Source organism: Solea solea, chromosome 13, assembly GCF_958295425.1.
Source record: "Solea solea chromosome 13, fSolSol10.1, whole genome shotgun sequence".
Lineage (NCBI taxonomy): Eukaryota > Metazoa > Chordata > Actinopteri > Pleuronectiformes > Soleidae > Solea > Solea solea.
In genome coordinates this window covers 13,714,866-13,730,947 of record NC_081146.1, presented here as the reverse complement: position 1 = coordinate 13,730,947, position 16,082 = coordinate 13,714,866, and positions in this window count along the sequence as shown.

Sequence of the window (16,082 nt, the reverse complement as noted above, 5' to 3'; positions counted from 1 at the left end):
ATATCCACTGGTGCAGTCTTACATACTTACTGTACACCAACTCCTTGAAAATGTCAACCAAGGATTTATGACGTGGTGTAATCTTATCTTTATGGTCTGTACTTTTAGTCTGTATAGAATACTGTGTGTATATATATATATGCACATTATTATTAGTTATATCTTCTTTATTTTTTTCAAACCCAAATCCTATCCTCATTGAGGTCTCCTTTTATTTGAAAATTCAAAATTGTTTGACGGATTAAAGGCGACATAGAATGCTTGTATCACACATATATGTTAGTTATGGAGGTCTACTTACATATATTAACTTGTTTTCATGGTTAAAAAAACCCTAATTGCTGCAAACGAGCCGATCAAAATATCTCCTCACTGACGCTCTCGTCAGCGCTGTTTTAGACCAAAACCACACCCCCAGAACGTGGTCTGTGTTGTGATTGGCCAGCCAACGTGAGCTTTTCTACTGTCCTGTGATTGGCCAAGTACCTGGAAGTGACGTAATAGATAGGCCAGCTCTCAGATACACAGCTCCCCCTCTGGCACGGTGGATGCTCTGCATCTCAGCAGCTACAACAAGAGTAGTTCTTCTTCTTCTGCGGTTGAATGTACGCAACCGGATGTGCCCGGACTAGTGCCCGCACCGGGAGGCGCTACGGTGGTGAGAGGAGTGGTGAGGATTTCTGATGACGACATCAAATTAAGGAAGTGCCGATCCGCTTCGCAGAGCCCAGGAAAACAATACAACACTATTTTCTCAGCAGTGGCTGAACTGTTGTTCTGAAACGTTAGGGTTTCATAAACGAGGTAATGACGCAGATACACACACACAAACGCAGCGTTAATTGGAGCTTCCGGTCTATGTGGGCTTTAAAATAATGCAATTGACAGCGGCTTAAAGTGAACAATCCTGTCTTTCAGCCAAATAAATCACGACCCCTTTTTTTATATTCATACCAAATTGTGACTAGAATTGTGAGTGTATCATTGAGAATCAGCGCTCACACATGTTATGCTATACTGCCATGATATGGAGCACATCATAAAAGTAATAACCTTGAACATATAGTGTCTAACTGTGCTTAATGCGAGTTTACTCTATTTCACTGTTCCTGCTGCAAGTTGTTACATTTTGCACAATACACGCACAAGACGTGATGAAAATGAACTTTAAGTGAAAAGTGAAAAGATGGCAACAAAAAAAGAGATACTGAAAAACTGAAAAATTATGTTTTTATCTGCCATTCATGAAAGATTGTCAGTTCAAGGATAGCAACATTGTGAGGGCGCTACATACTAGCTGCGCAAAACAACAACACGTTAAAGTGGATGAAAATGGAAAGAAATAGAATGAAAAGCTTAGCATCTTTCTTCAAAGACTGAAAAGAAGAAAGAGTTTCATGAGGGTTTTCACACATTTCACATGTGTACACCTCTCAAAGAGACATGAGTCTGTTTTCCTCAGTTCAATTTGCTGTAGATCAAAAGGTGAAACTAAACTAAATCAGATACAAACATTTTTCTCCGCAGTAAAAAAAAAGGAATGTTTTTTTTTTAACAGGCCATGAAGCAGAGACCTTTATAATTTGTTCCACTTCTTTTCTATTGACTATTTTTAAATACAATTTGAACTCAATAGAAGGCAGCTTCCCAGTCCTTGTGAAATTTAAACCTCCAGTTTAAGTTCCAGTGTTTATAATGAATTTGTTTCCACGATGAATATGTTGGCTGAAATATCCAAGGTATGCCAAAAGATGAGGTTAAAAGATACCCCTGAAATAAAATGACTTTTGCCAAATGTACCATCAGCTATTTATCACTCAAATGCAAAAAGTAGAGAGTTGAAATTGAGTTTTCACTGCATTTATGAAATTGTTTAACAGAAAAACTGGAAGCAGCAATACATTTATTTTATGTCCCTGCGAAGACCTTTGTTGGCCTCTGTCACTCCTATCTTGTCTCCTCTCTTTCAAGTCCATCTCAGTCATTCCTCCCTCTCACTCTCACTCTCTGGGGGTCAAATTCTAGAGAGAAGTGATGAAGATAAGGAAGCATAAGATGTTTATCTTCATGTAATTTGCCCTCTGAGGTGGGCAGATATCTTCAGTTAAGTTTGATTGGAACCCTGCTGATTATTTAAAACAGCGACTCCAAAAACCTGTAAAATGCGCTGGGCAAGCCATGTGTGAAATCACTGGGTTTAAACTGATTTTGATGCGTGAAAACACTGTACAAACATGTGAATTGCATTGCTTCCAGTCTTCTGGCTCTGTTTAGGAGGGACTTTACTGGCACACGTGTGACTGAGAATCCAATGACAAGCTGACCAACAATTCTCAGTAGAGTATGAACAATTTGCCATGGGAAATGTTACTTTTTAAAACGTTTTTTTTTTTTTCTCAGAAAATTTCTGAAAAAAACCCCAACATTATATATATTATTAAATAAAAATAATATTATATATAACCTATTAATACATATATTAAAACTATTTAATATCCTCACAAAACTGACTTAATTAAAGAGATGTGAGGAGGGGGAGAGACATGAGAAGAAAGAAAGGAGTCCTAGCTAAGGTCTGTAACAAATCAAAGTAATGGGTGGCGCTGACTTTAAACATTATAGCGCGCACACAGCTTTAACACAAAATAATGTAGGAGCAAAATCGATTAGTGCTGTGTGCTCTGTGCTTGTGGTAAAAATGATGTGGTCTCCTTGAGACAAGTTGATGAAAGGTGGCAGAGCTCTTCCGGAGCATTTCACGGAGCCTGGCATTAGCCATGCCATGAGCAACCATCTCTTATTCCCTTTACGCTCTGTGTTACTTTAGCCCTTAGCTCCCAGACTCTATTAAAGCTGTGCAATTTGACGCTGGCTTCTCCAGAGAATGAAAGATTAGCGGGATGGGGTCAAGCAAAGTTCACAGATAAAGGCCAGTTTGGGGGGGTAGGGGGTGGAGGGGAGAGAGGACGCGGATGCAGGGAGACAGAGAGAGAGCAAACGAGGGGAAGAAGTCAGAAACAAGAGAACGAGATCTTTCACCTCGCTTCAACATGATGAAATATCCCAAGACATCAGTAACTGATCCAGCATAAAGGTTAGGCTATTATTAGGTTGTGTGTGTGTGTGTGTGTGTGTGTGTGGGTGGGTGGGTGGGGGGTGAACACATAACAGTATGCCTACATGAATGGTTAAAGTTTTTACCTTGACAGGCTAAGGCAGCCATAGCAATACAGAGGGGAGCAGTGTGGCTGTGACCTACTGCAAATGAAGTATGAAGTCCTCCAGAGAAGTACGAAGACAAAGACAAGGAGCTCAAAGTGGAGCACGACCTTGACAAGTCATTAACAACGTGTAACTATGAGATCCCGCTGTGAGCAACTTTGTTGAAGGGTCACTCTCCTCTGCATGGACAAGTGTGTAGCATGGAATTAGATTTGTGTCAATATTTTTTAAACAACACTTTTTAAGGAGCAAATAAAATGTTGATTAAATCATTCAAAAATGTTGTATTTTATTGTTTGAAAATACACTTGTTCTTTGCTCTTGTTTGTTTTTTTTTGTTTGCGATTCTGACCATGGGTCGGTCTTAGGAAGCTGCCTGCTGATTGGCTACTGAGTTTTGGAGTGACAGCTCAATGTTCCGGAAGTAGTCATAGGCTTGGAGTAGCTTGGAGTAGCTTGGAGTAGCTGTCTGGAACTCGTTCGCTTAAGTTAATTTCGTTTAACTGTTGTAACTGTTATATCATTAATTGTATCACACTCAACATTAAATAACATGTACTATAGCGTTTTTTTGTTACTTTTACAGTTACTTTAGATTTATTTCTCTATTTTTGATATTCATTTGGCATGATAAATACATTTTTATTGTGAATTAAACATCCCTCCATATCAAAACAAGCACTTTTTTTTGCCACTGGACGGTCAGCAGGAGATATGATAGAGCTACACAGAACCAACCCCAACAGAAAAATCTCCCTGAGATGTGAGCGGCACAAAATGCACAAGCCACAATTTGCCTTGTCAATGATGGTAATAAACTACACGTGAGGGAGCTGGGGCGATGCGGGCTGAAATCAATCGACACAGCAGGCACGGCAGTGTGTCACAGGCAGGCGCAAAGCAGCAGTGACAATATGAGGGATAGTGAAAGAGGATGAACATGTTGCTGTCTACAAGTGAACATGTGTACTTGTCTTCTCTGCTTTAGAACAGTAACTATTCCTGAAAACAGTTCTGTACACTGTATGAGACACTGTATTGTTTTCCTCGTAAGCAGTAAAGTGCGTTGATACGAGTTGTCTCAGTATTTTGAGGTCAAGCTCCAGAGGTGGGTAACATCTGCTTCACAGACACAATCTATATATCTGTTAAAGTCTCTGTCTTTGGTTTGCTGACTGATGTTAACACACATCTGCACCAGTGGTTTGAAACATTTATTCCCACTGAAGACATACATCTGCCATGAGAAGATAAATACCCTTTCCACAGCAGCCGTTCTGATGTGAAACGTTAACAGCAGTTGCTAATCACGTTAAATAAGGCCCTGTAGCGACTTAGAACAGGATCTTTAATAAGTTTGCTCCATCATCTTAAGCGCAATGACTGACACACCCCAGTGTTTAAAGTCAAAAACATGTATGTGCAAGGATGATCACATTTCTAAATGACTGCCACTGACAAAAATAAATATTAACAAACTTCCAGATCCAAATTCAACACGGGCAATTTCCAGAGGGTCTGTTTGTCTGTCTGTCCTTTTGTTTAACGTAACTATCCGAGATCAACTGTCAGTTTCAACTCACACTATAACCTACATCTAATATACATGTGTGGCAAGTAATGTGCACCTAATCACCCCTGAAAATATATTTTAAAGCTGTGAGAACTGGATAAAAGGTCCTCGTAGTGATGGTGTTATGCAAATATTGGTCCTTAAAACCACAGAAAGACACACACAAGCTTGCAGGGACACACACACACACACACACACACATGCAGTTTCTGTTTGCACCGGCTCTTAAATTCGTTACCCATCTTGCTGCACATCATTCTCTATCACCTCTCTTTGCTGTCGCTCCGTTCTTTACCTTTTGTCGTCCCATTATCTGTCACCTCTCTTATGTTCTTTTGTCCTAACTTAAATGATATGACACAGTAACAGACAGAGATAGACAGGATTTTAATTATATGTACTTTTGTCTAAGGTCCAATTCGAAATTGGCATTCGCAGAAGGCTGTACAAAATAATTAAAAATGACATCAATAGAGTACATCAGTGATTAACGCTACCTAGACATTTACCTGATAAAATATAAAATTGTATGGTATTCATAATACTCGACGTCCGTCCATACAGCTACTGTTTTAGCAGCACCACGCGTCCTTTGAGCTTTCCAGCTGACACTGGGTGAGAGTGCGGATTAAACTCTGGACAGATCAACAGTTAATAACAGGGCTGACATTTGGGAACAAACAAAAATCCACTTTCTAAGACTTTGCTGTCTTAACAATATCATTACATCATTGCAAAGCGCCAGTGCATACAGTGTCCCTGCCTGCTTCCAACTGTGTGGGTGTGTGTATCTGTCCTGGAGTTGTGTACACACGCTTGTGTGTCCATGTGTGTGCATGACAACTTGTGCCTGTGAGTGAGTGTGTGTGTGTGTGTGTGTGTGTGTGTATTCCCTGCTCAGCTCCTGTCCATTGTCAATGTCAGAGCTGGTCCATTGGGTCTTTCAGTGCACAGGTGGCGATAGACTGGCCCCTAATGAGTCCATATGGGACTGTCTGGAGAGATGTGTACTTGTGTGTGTGTGTCTGTGTGTGTGTGTGGAGCCATGTGTACCATATATTGATGTGCTAATTGCGTGCATGTGTGTTTAGGAGGTAAATTTGTGCTGTATGTGAGAAAGAACAACCCAGCTTCTTTTGATTGTTGGGGGGAAATGTGCCGCAGAGGATGGACTCACTGAACCTGGCAGACACTTGTGTAAGTGATCCTGTTGTTCCAAGCTGTTTGTGTCGTATATTTATTTTTTTATTTTTTTTATTTTGTCCACCCTCTCTCTGTGCACAAGTGCAAGAACTGCAAATGCAGACATTGTTTGAAAATAGTGACAAAAGAATTGTAGAGCAAAGAATGTAAACAGTTTGTCGCCAGTATTTTGTTCAGGATTGTCTTAAAATATGATGCAATGACTCACTGTAGCCATAGTTAGCATTACTCCAGCTCATATAACATTAGGATATCTTTGTCCAGCAAATGTGTCTTCCCTAAATGCAACAAACACAGAAATGCTCTGCCAGTGAATTAAGAATTCAGTACAGAAGAAGAACAGTAAGGAAAGCAGACTCCTGCCGTGAGGCTACACGTGCCACTGATAAGGAAAGCGACAGAGGGAGAGAGAGAGAGAGAGGGGGAGAAAATGCTGCTCCTCTTCATGTTTGTTAGACAGGTGGTTTGACACCAGAGCATTTACTTTTAAATGATGTACAAACACTGGGACACTCCTTTGACTTTCATTCATTTGGGCTCCTTAAACAAAGCCATATTGCTATTCTTAACCATAACCAGTTAATGTGCAACTGTGTAATAATGTGTTAATGTTTAGCCCTAAACTTAGTTCTCAAGAAATGTAAGTCTACCTCATTAAGACCAGGTTCTGCATTCATTGTCATTGTCATTCTCCGGCGAGTGCAGCAGTAAGTATAAATACAGTCAATTATTAAATAAAACTAAAAACTAAAATAGCCAGTGTTTATGCCAGAACAGGTCCTATGGTGCGTGTTACTTTCAAAGCTATCCACAAACCTGCATTTCCATACCAATCAGATCTCCTGCACATTTCCACTGCCTGCCAGCACCCTCAGATCCTCCTCCTCCATGCACCTCACTGTCCCTCCTGCCCGTCTTGTCACCATGGGGAGCAGAGCATTCAGCTGCTCTGCCGCTCTGCCCCCAATGACGACACTGCACCACTGTCTTTTATTTTAAAACTTATTCTGTGTTTGTGTTGTAAGTAAGGTGACACACACACACACACACACACATACTCACTCACAGATTATATTTCAAGTTTAAAAGGTTCTGTACACACATATGCAGCAGTTACATCAGTTAAACTGAACTTCAGTCAACAAATGTTATGCTCTCAACACAGTTGACGCTGTGGAGACTCCATCACAACTAGTGTGTGTGTGCATGCGTGCGTGTGTGTGTGTGTGTGTGTGTGTGTGTGTGTGTGCCCTTTGAGTTCACCGGGGTTATCTCTTTATCTGTTGACACAACATAATATGTGTGAGTCACTGAGTTGAGTCAGTGTTTTAAAGCTGGTCTGACTTGTCTGTTACACGAAACCTGCTTCTCACCTCCTGCTGACAACAACAACAGAGGAATGTTTGAATCTTGCTTTTGCACCTTTGTGTGTGTGTGTGTGTGTGTGTGTGTGTGTGTGTAACAAAAGGCCACACTGACACAATTGGCATATTGTCAAATAATTCTTCAACTGATCACATTTTTAATAAATCTGGAGACACATAGTTGGTACGAGTCCGTACATAATTAGCAAAAAGAACAAAAACTTTACAACATAATTGGATAGGAACATTGTAAGTGAATATGCTTGAATGTCCGTAAAATAGAGCAAAGAACCACTTACCTGGTACAATATGATTCAGTGCTTTCACTTTTTTAAGTGTAGTAAACATTAACCAACCTGGGAATTTTATTTCATTTTTTTCCAATCTGAAGACATTGAACAACGATGAAGGAGCAAGAGAGCAATAACAAACATTGTTTTTCTTCTTATTAATCTTGTCTGCATGTCACTTTACTGCTAAATACCTCAAATTTAGCACAGTAGTAATACTCTATTACAACAATATAACAGGGCAGTGCTGCATTTAACACAGCAGATGCAGGTCTTTCACAAATGGAACCGAGATGAATGAAAAGACAGCAGAAGGAGATCTGTGAAAAAAAGTGACACAGATATTTTCCTCCCTCTTTTTCCTCTCTTTGGGTCTAAAATGTTCAAATACTTAAGTTCAATGCTTCCTCTTAGAGTGTGAAGAGCCTTACAGCTGTCTAACATAATGAAACAATCTCCTGTCACACGTCTGAGTAGGAAGAGTGAATTAAGAGGAACATTTGGTATATTACAAGTAGATGAGTGAGATGGAGAAAAATATAATGGGGATATGGCGCAGCACTTGACCACCTACTGAGAATAGAGCCATATCAACATGGGGGAAAATGCAGCTTAATGTGAAAGACGTGACTTATGGGAGGGAAGAAAATTGTTGCTTTATTAGTATAATGCTCAACAATCAGTTCAAAATAGATGTGATTCATGGACATCGCCGTGCCAAAGACATTTCCTGGGGAAGCAGTAATTCCAATAAATATGAGCCAGTGTGACATTATGAAAAACACATCAGAACGACAAGGCTCATGTCACCGACGGCAGAATTGAAATCAATTTAGCAACTTTTCAGCGTTTTTCTTTGACCTTTTGCATCTGAGAAGGGAAACGCTTCAAATCCGCAATGACACTATGTGAAACACACTTTGATCACGTTTAAATTTGGTCAGTATATTAAATGACACAACACAGATGTCTGTTTAATCAGCGCATCGTGAGAAAATGTCATAATCACAAACAGCCTGGAACAATAGGGTCACTTATACAAGTGTCTTCTACAACATGCTGCAGGGAAACTCAAACTTTGTATCACTGTTTGGACTTTGTAATCGATCACCCCGGGCCATGTGAATTAAACATCATCACAAAGTTCTTCTTTAGGTTTGCCAGGGACCTTCACGGGCTCAACGGGACACAAGATAACGCAAGTATTAAATATAAATACATACAATTGCAGGAAAGTTTGACACTCAAACACAAGGAAAGCATCACACACAAATGCATGTTATTCTCCGTAACTGCCATAAAGCATAGGAGCCACTGGGTAGTTGCCATTTACAAATAATAGACCTGCCATATGATGTGGGAAGATGGCACTGTGGAAAGCTACTGGTTCATTGGATGCATGTTTATGTAAAGGTCAACCTTATTATGTTGAAATAGAAAGAGCACAGTGTCCTAAACAAGCTTGTCAACCGAGGCAAGCAAGTATCTGTCAGTGTTACAGCAAGTGGGGGCAGAGTCAATGATGATTTCAGCTGCCTCCGTGCTATAAGACGGGGGGAAAGCACTCTATTTATGAATTCACCTCATTTCTTGTACAAAGATGGGAGATCAGAGATGTGGAGACGGGGCAAAGTGTGCGCTGCGTTGCCCACAGAGAGCCACAATGAATGCTGGTGGAACAGTAAAAGCGGTGCAGATGAATATACAACTACCCCTTAGAAATCAATCACAACAATGGGAAATCACTCAATTTCAGCCGGAGCTAATAACTATTACTATACTAATAATTTCATATCGGCCTCATGTGGAAAAGATAACAGTGTGTTTAATGTAGTCTCGGTTAAATACTTCCGTGTGCGCGTTGGTTTCACATGAATAGCAAAACCGTAATATGTGTTGTGCATAGATAAAACATAAATTCAGGGTATGTTGTGCCGTTTGACAAACTGTGAGATTCTGATCAAGCTTATTCAAGATGGTGAAAGCAATGTAATTCTGCCTCATGAATAATTCATTTCCTCCCCCTCTCCACCCTTGATTTTCCCTGACAGGTGCCTGTGTGTCCTTTTCCATTACCCATGTCATCTCCTCTCCTTCAACTGCAATCGCCTCTTGTGCCCTCAACACTGATCCCTGAGGACTGACATGCAAGTGTAGGGAAGGGATGGGAGTGGGAGGAGGCAGGGAGAGAGACGAGCAAATTGTGAGAAAGTGTGGTGAAATCTATAAAGAAAAAGACAAGGTAAGAGGGGGTAGGCATGGTTACAGTGGGCACTGGGCAATAATATTGTCACTACCTCAAGATAATAATATCCTCAAAATTGGCGTCTATGGACGAGGCTGGCAGGTAGATAAATGAGCCGTGCCTTAAACCTTGAGCTGGGACAATATGAAACAATACAGCCATGCAGGTAAATGCACTTAAACTGAGCACTTTACCAGCTCTAACTTCCGCTACAAAAAAAAACTGTGAGCGACAGCTTCCTGACAGCTTTTTGTCCATGAGGAATCTGCTCAATCTGAGGCATAAGTCACCATTCGCAGTCCCAGACAGACAGAGCCGCTGCCACTGTGGCACTGTTCTTCCCCTCCAGTGACGCTTGATAACGGCACACGGCTAGACAAACGATAGCACCGTAAAAAATACTGTTTAGAGCAACCCAGAGATACATAGATGCTGACAGAGGAGGAGAGAGGGCGACAAGGGAGTGAGGTAAGTGTGGGTAGGGAGGGGTTAGGGGGCTGGCTGGATGTGGAGGAAAGAGGGTTAAAGAGTGGGATGTGGAGAGAGAGAGAAAGGGAGGACAAGCGAAAAGAGAGAGGGAATAGTCAGAGATGAAGAGACAAAGAGCACAAGCAAAATCCTAGAAATGTGAGAAGCGATGATCCTGAATGATTCTGTTGTGTGCCACGAGCATGGGCAGCTGAATTCCACAAGATGATGGCTGAAATGGTAGGCGGTGGGAAAGAGAACAGCAGAACAGCAGGTAAAAAGATGAAGGGAATATGCATAATGAGAAACGCAACAAAAGGAGTGGAGCAAAAAAGAAGCAATTTGATTTCTTGTTCTGCCTGTATTCTTCTCTTTTTATTTTTATATCACCTTATCATCTTTCCTTCGTGCTCTCCCATCCACTTGCTTTCTGCTTCTGCGCTCTCTCTCTCTCTCTCTCTCTCTCTCTCTCCCCGCCCCCTCTCACTCTGACTCCAGACAGTGCTGAATGTAGGTCAGCCTGTCTGGAAGCTCCTCTCTCCCTCTCTTTCTTGCTATTCATCCATTCATTGCCCAGTTTTCTGCCTCTCCTTCTCCGCCACTTGGGCTGCGATTTCTCCGGGCTCGGTGCCGGCTCTCAGACATCTCACAGGGCTGAAAACCTTGAAACTGGATATGATCTATATTGCATATGGAGAATGCCGATTTGCACAATCATAAGGCCTGGCGGTATCTATGTCCTGGATTGAGAGTGGGAGATTTCCATCGCTTTATCAGCATTAGCTCACAGGTGGAGTCTGAGCATAGCTAGAAAAGCAGGGGCTCAACTGCTGCAAAATGGTTTCGAAGCACATCAAGGAGAACACTATGGCATCGCTCTACACACACACACACACAAAAGTGGAACAGTGCATGTTCGCTCGCTTCCAAAATTCGTCTCATACGTCCAGATTTCCTTTCCTTCTCTTCCCACTTTTTCACATTATGTTTGTCTCTTTTTTTTTTTTTGCCTGGACGGTCGACTCCATATTCCTTCTGTAATGATGATACTCCAAATCTCTTAGGAAAACTTTGAGCACAAGGCAAGAAAAAAACCCAACAATCCCTGAAACATTCTCCTCTTTTTACAGCAGCTCTCCGTTAAAAAATACGAAAAATGCCAAGCTGTCCAGCTTTTGCTTGCTCCTCGTCTCTTCCCTTCCCAAAAAAATGGGAGCGGAGCAGAGGAGGGAGCGTGTGAGTGTGTGTCTGCTTCCCCTGCCTGCCGCAGTGCAAAGCGACTGGCTTGGAGAAGTGAGGGAGGCGAAACGCAGACTGTTGCTAACTCTGTGGTGGCAGACTGGCAGAAAGTGTTTGTGTGTGTGTGTGTGTGTGTATGTGCATAGCTGGCTGGCTGCAGTGTGGTAGTGCAGCAATCAGCTGAGGCCATCAATCAACTGTCAATCAGTCGACCACAGTCTTTTGTCAGAGCAAATAGCAGTGTCTATCTGTGGGAGGGTGAGTGGGTGTTTAAATGGGTGTACACATGGATGACATGACCTCACAGCACACACACACACACACACACACACACACATAGTCGTGTACATGACCAAACTGTATCATAACTGAAGCCTAGCCTTGCCCTAACATGTCTTTGACTTCAAATTGAATGGTTTATGCACAGATGTGCACGCACCTGTGTGTTTACTCTAGGGTGTATATAGTACCTTAGCCATGCTTAAGAATATCTTACAAGCAGATGCTATGTTAGTCATTATGTATGTTATTTTAACACATGGTTCTTTATTTCTTTTCACTGGTATGCCAATTATTTATTCAACGGATGAACAAGTGACCAGATTTCTCCGGGTTCTCCATTTTCTCCATTTTCCTCCCACAGTTCAAAAACATGAACTGTGTCCAGGTACCTGGACACTCTAAAATGACCGAAGGTGTGAAGCTGAGAGTGAATGGTTGTTTCGTCTCCATGGTTTAGCCCTGCGATGGACTGGTGACCTGTCCAGGGTGGACCCCTCCTTTCGCCCTATGTCAGCTCGGATAGGCTCCAGCAGCCCCGCAACCTTCATGTGGAGGATAAAGCAGTTGACAATGAATGAATGAATGAATGTTGGGACAATTGTCTAGCATCTGCAATATTGTCCTTGGATCTGTTCTAAGATTCTATTTTTCAATTTAATTTTAATTTTGTTTTTTTTAAGTCTGTACATTTTTAACTTAAATTTTATCCACTGTTAAGTTATATATATACTTTTATTTCATTTTTTCTCTCTTTTTTTTGTGACCAGGGAGATGTGCAAAGTAAGAATTTCATTGTGCAGTGTGACGTCTGTCTTAACTGAACATATGACAATAAACCTCTTGAATCTTGAATCTTGAATTGTTGCCTCACAACAAGATCACCAGTTCCGATGCCGGATCAACCGAGGACATTTCTGGATGGAGTTTGCATGTCCTTTCACCCAATGTCAGCTGGCGATTGACTCTTGCCCCCCGGTGACCCTCAGGTGAGGATAAAGGATAAAGCAGCAGCACATTGTAGCTTTATTTTCTCAGGTGGACCATAGATGACAAGTTTGAATCACTAATGATCACTAATAGGAACATTTTTATGTTATGAATCCACCTGGTATCAGTTATCAGTGTGTGATTTTGGTATATCAAAAGGCCTGAAGAACTCTCTCTGAGGCACAGTTTCTCTGCTGCCTGCTTTTCGATGTGTGAAATTACAGGAAAGTGTTGGGCCCTTGATTCTAAAGTGTCCGGACAGCAAAGATGGACAGAAACAAAGGGGTCACACATCTGCCATAGAGTGCAGTCTCTTTATTTATCCTTCTATCACTCTGTACCTCAGGCTCCGAGCAATGACAGGATTCTGTTTCAACTTAGCTTTGCAGATGCTTGGTGCCATTTTGCTGGGCTGTGTTTGGACCATCCAGAGTACATCTGTATCTGTAATTTAATTCATTCAAATAAATAAATGAAATACATTTTATTCATAAATGTATAACATTTAATTATTGACAGAATAGTTTTTTTCATTTTTGAAGTGCAAAGAGTTCCAATTTGTTTGTATTTCACTTACTGCAAAAAACTAGCTACAGCAACACAACCTAAAGCTGATTTTACTGCATGGAGTTGGAGCTCATTCTCATCTTTGCTCAACCCCTGTATCCATTCCCTCTGTTTCTTGAGCCTTCATCTTCTTTTTCTTCCTCTTCCAGGCTGACTTCACTATACTCTCTCCTCAAACCATCACATGTGTTTTCCCCTTTGCTCTTGCTCTGATGCACCTCCTTTATACGCAGTAGTCCGAAGGTCCAAAAAAAAAACCTTTGTCCAAGCTTCCCGCTTTGAAGTGACCCTGGATGATCTCTATCTACCTTGCTTTCACTATCTCACCTTACTTCACTACCTGTTTTACACTTCCTGCAGCTTGGTGGCTGCCTCCACTTTGACCTGTTGGAGGTCTTTTTCAAAGGTTGCGCACATACTATCACTGTCCTTTTCTTCCAGGCAACACTGATCTTGTCATTTTTCCTCCATCAAACTATCCTCAGAAGACACGGTACGAGAGTAACAGCAGTGGGATATCACAAAATTGAAGATGTGTCATTCATTGAATGAAGACGAAAGACATGAAGACGAAAGACATGTAAACACAAGCGATGGCCATCTTTACAACTTCTCTACTTGACTCTATCTAACTGCCTCGCTGTCATTTCCCTATTTTCTTCCTTACCCTCTCTCTCTCTCTCTCTCTCTCGCTGTCACACTTACATGTCACTAGCCACATCTACTGCCTGCTAGGTGTAAAGAAGGAGATGACAGTCGGTAATTGGTGAGAAAGCACTTTGCCACATTGCTAGGTGAAGGAGAGACTACATCCAATATGTTTCTGATATGGAAACAACAGAAAATAGAAATTTTCTGTATTTATCTCCGTTAGAGAAATCCTATGGAACATCCAAAACTGAGGGATAAAATGTCTGACTGGCATTTTATAAAATATTATGCTCTAATGTCACAAATCCTTTTTTTTTTTTTTTTTTTTGAAAGATATTAATTTATAATTTGGCAAAATGATCTGGGATATACACGACTGATGGTGTTGTTCATACTTTGTATTATTTGTACGATAAACACAAGTACAGGTAGTGTAAATGAGTCAAAACACAGCAAAAGGAAAGATTGTCACACCCTGACAGCTTGCACACCCTGTAGATCTAAGCTCATCGTGTGTTATTGCACCGTCGGGAGTCTTAAATGGAACCAGAGGTTTCTTAGCAAAGGTTCCTGTTAAGACATTTTTCACAAAGCTACTGAGCGCAACATTAATTTACGCATTCACAGAACTCTTAAATGAACTATGAGACAATGAATGGATTTACTCACTGTGTCTGCAGAGACATGAATGGCTGACCAGACTTTCTTTCTTTCTTTCTTTCTTTGACCCTGACCCTGATATTGACTGAGTGCAATATTGAAGCAGAGCTCACCTTCCGTTAATGCTAAACTGTGTGCGTGTGTCATCCATGCTCTGCTGGAGGTACTGAATCTCAAGAGATGTGAACCACATACACACGCTGCCGCCTCATAACCTGAGGTTCACTCTTGGGACCCTTCCATGTGTGTCATCTATGCAGGCAGGGTTAGGAGGGGTCTCGTGAGGGAGACACACCCGCACCACCACAGCCAGACACACACACACACTTGGCCTCCCACGAGTAAAGGCTGGAAGTGACAAGGTGACACCATGTCTCTCTGATACCTGGTTTCAGTTAGAGCTCAATGACAACTGTCCACCTCTGACTGGATGGACACACACGCAAAGAGAGAGATAGTAAAACACATGCAAAAAAAAAAACCCAATGCAGATCCATTCAAATGATCCAATCGACAAATTATTTCATGCCCAGCCTGACTAGCTGCAATAAAAGAGAACATAATGTCTGCACTGGGTGAATGTCAGATGACAAATGGCTTGAGTTCTCTCCTGCTACAGCCTGCTCATTACCCAGTGCCCGTTTTTTACGGTAAGACCAAATGTGTTACCAAATGACTGAACATTGAATCAAAGTTGGACAGCAAAAATGAGCATTCAATTACAAACATGCAAGGGAAGCATAACGTTAAATATTGTGCACACTGTACGTATCTGCCTCTTCATTGCTTTGCCACTGGTTTAGTCATTTAGTTATGCACATTTCTGAAGTTAACTCTGGGATGATACACAACAAATAACTTTTCGGGGGAGGAAGGATGCTCTTAGACACTCTTGTGCATACATTATCTCATGGCACAACATTTTTTTAAAGCTGTTAGAATAATGTGGACATTAAATATTCTGCAGTGCCTTTGAGTGTACATTATACACACTATGGGCTGAAATTAAATAATGAGTCTGGAGAACACAGTTTTCCAATATAGTAATATCAGACATATTGATGTGTGTGTGTGTGTGTGTGTGTGTGTGTGTGTTCACTTAATCACTACCATGGTAGTTTAGCTGTGGCTGTGTTTGCTCTCCCCCACAGAAACAACCTTGAAATGCGACAGATGTTCAAATTCACCTTGCTGAACTTCACAAATCAAAGCTAGACCACTAATAATGAGCTCCTGTCAGTTGAGAAAGAGGAGGAATTGCACATTCATGTGCATACACACACACACATATGCACACACACACACACTTACTCCAAAACACATACCACAAA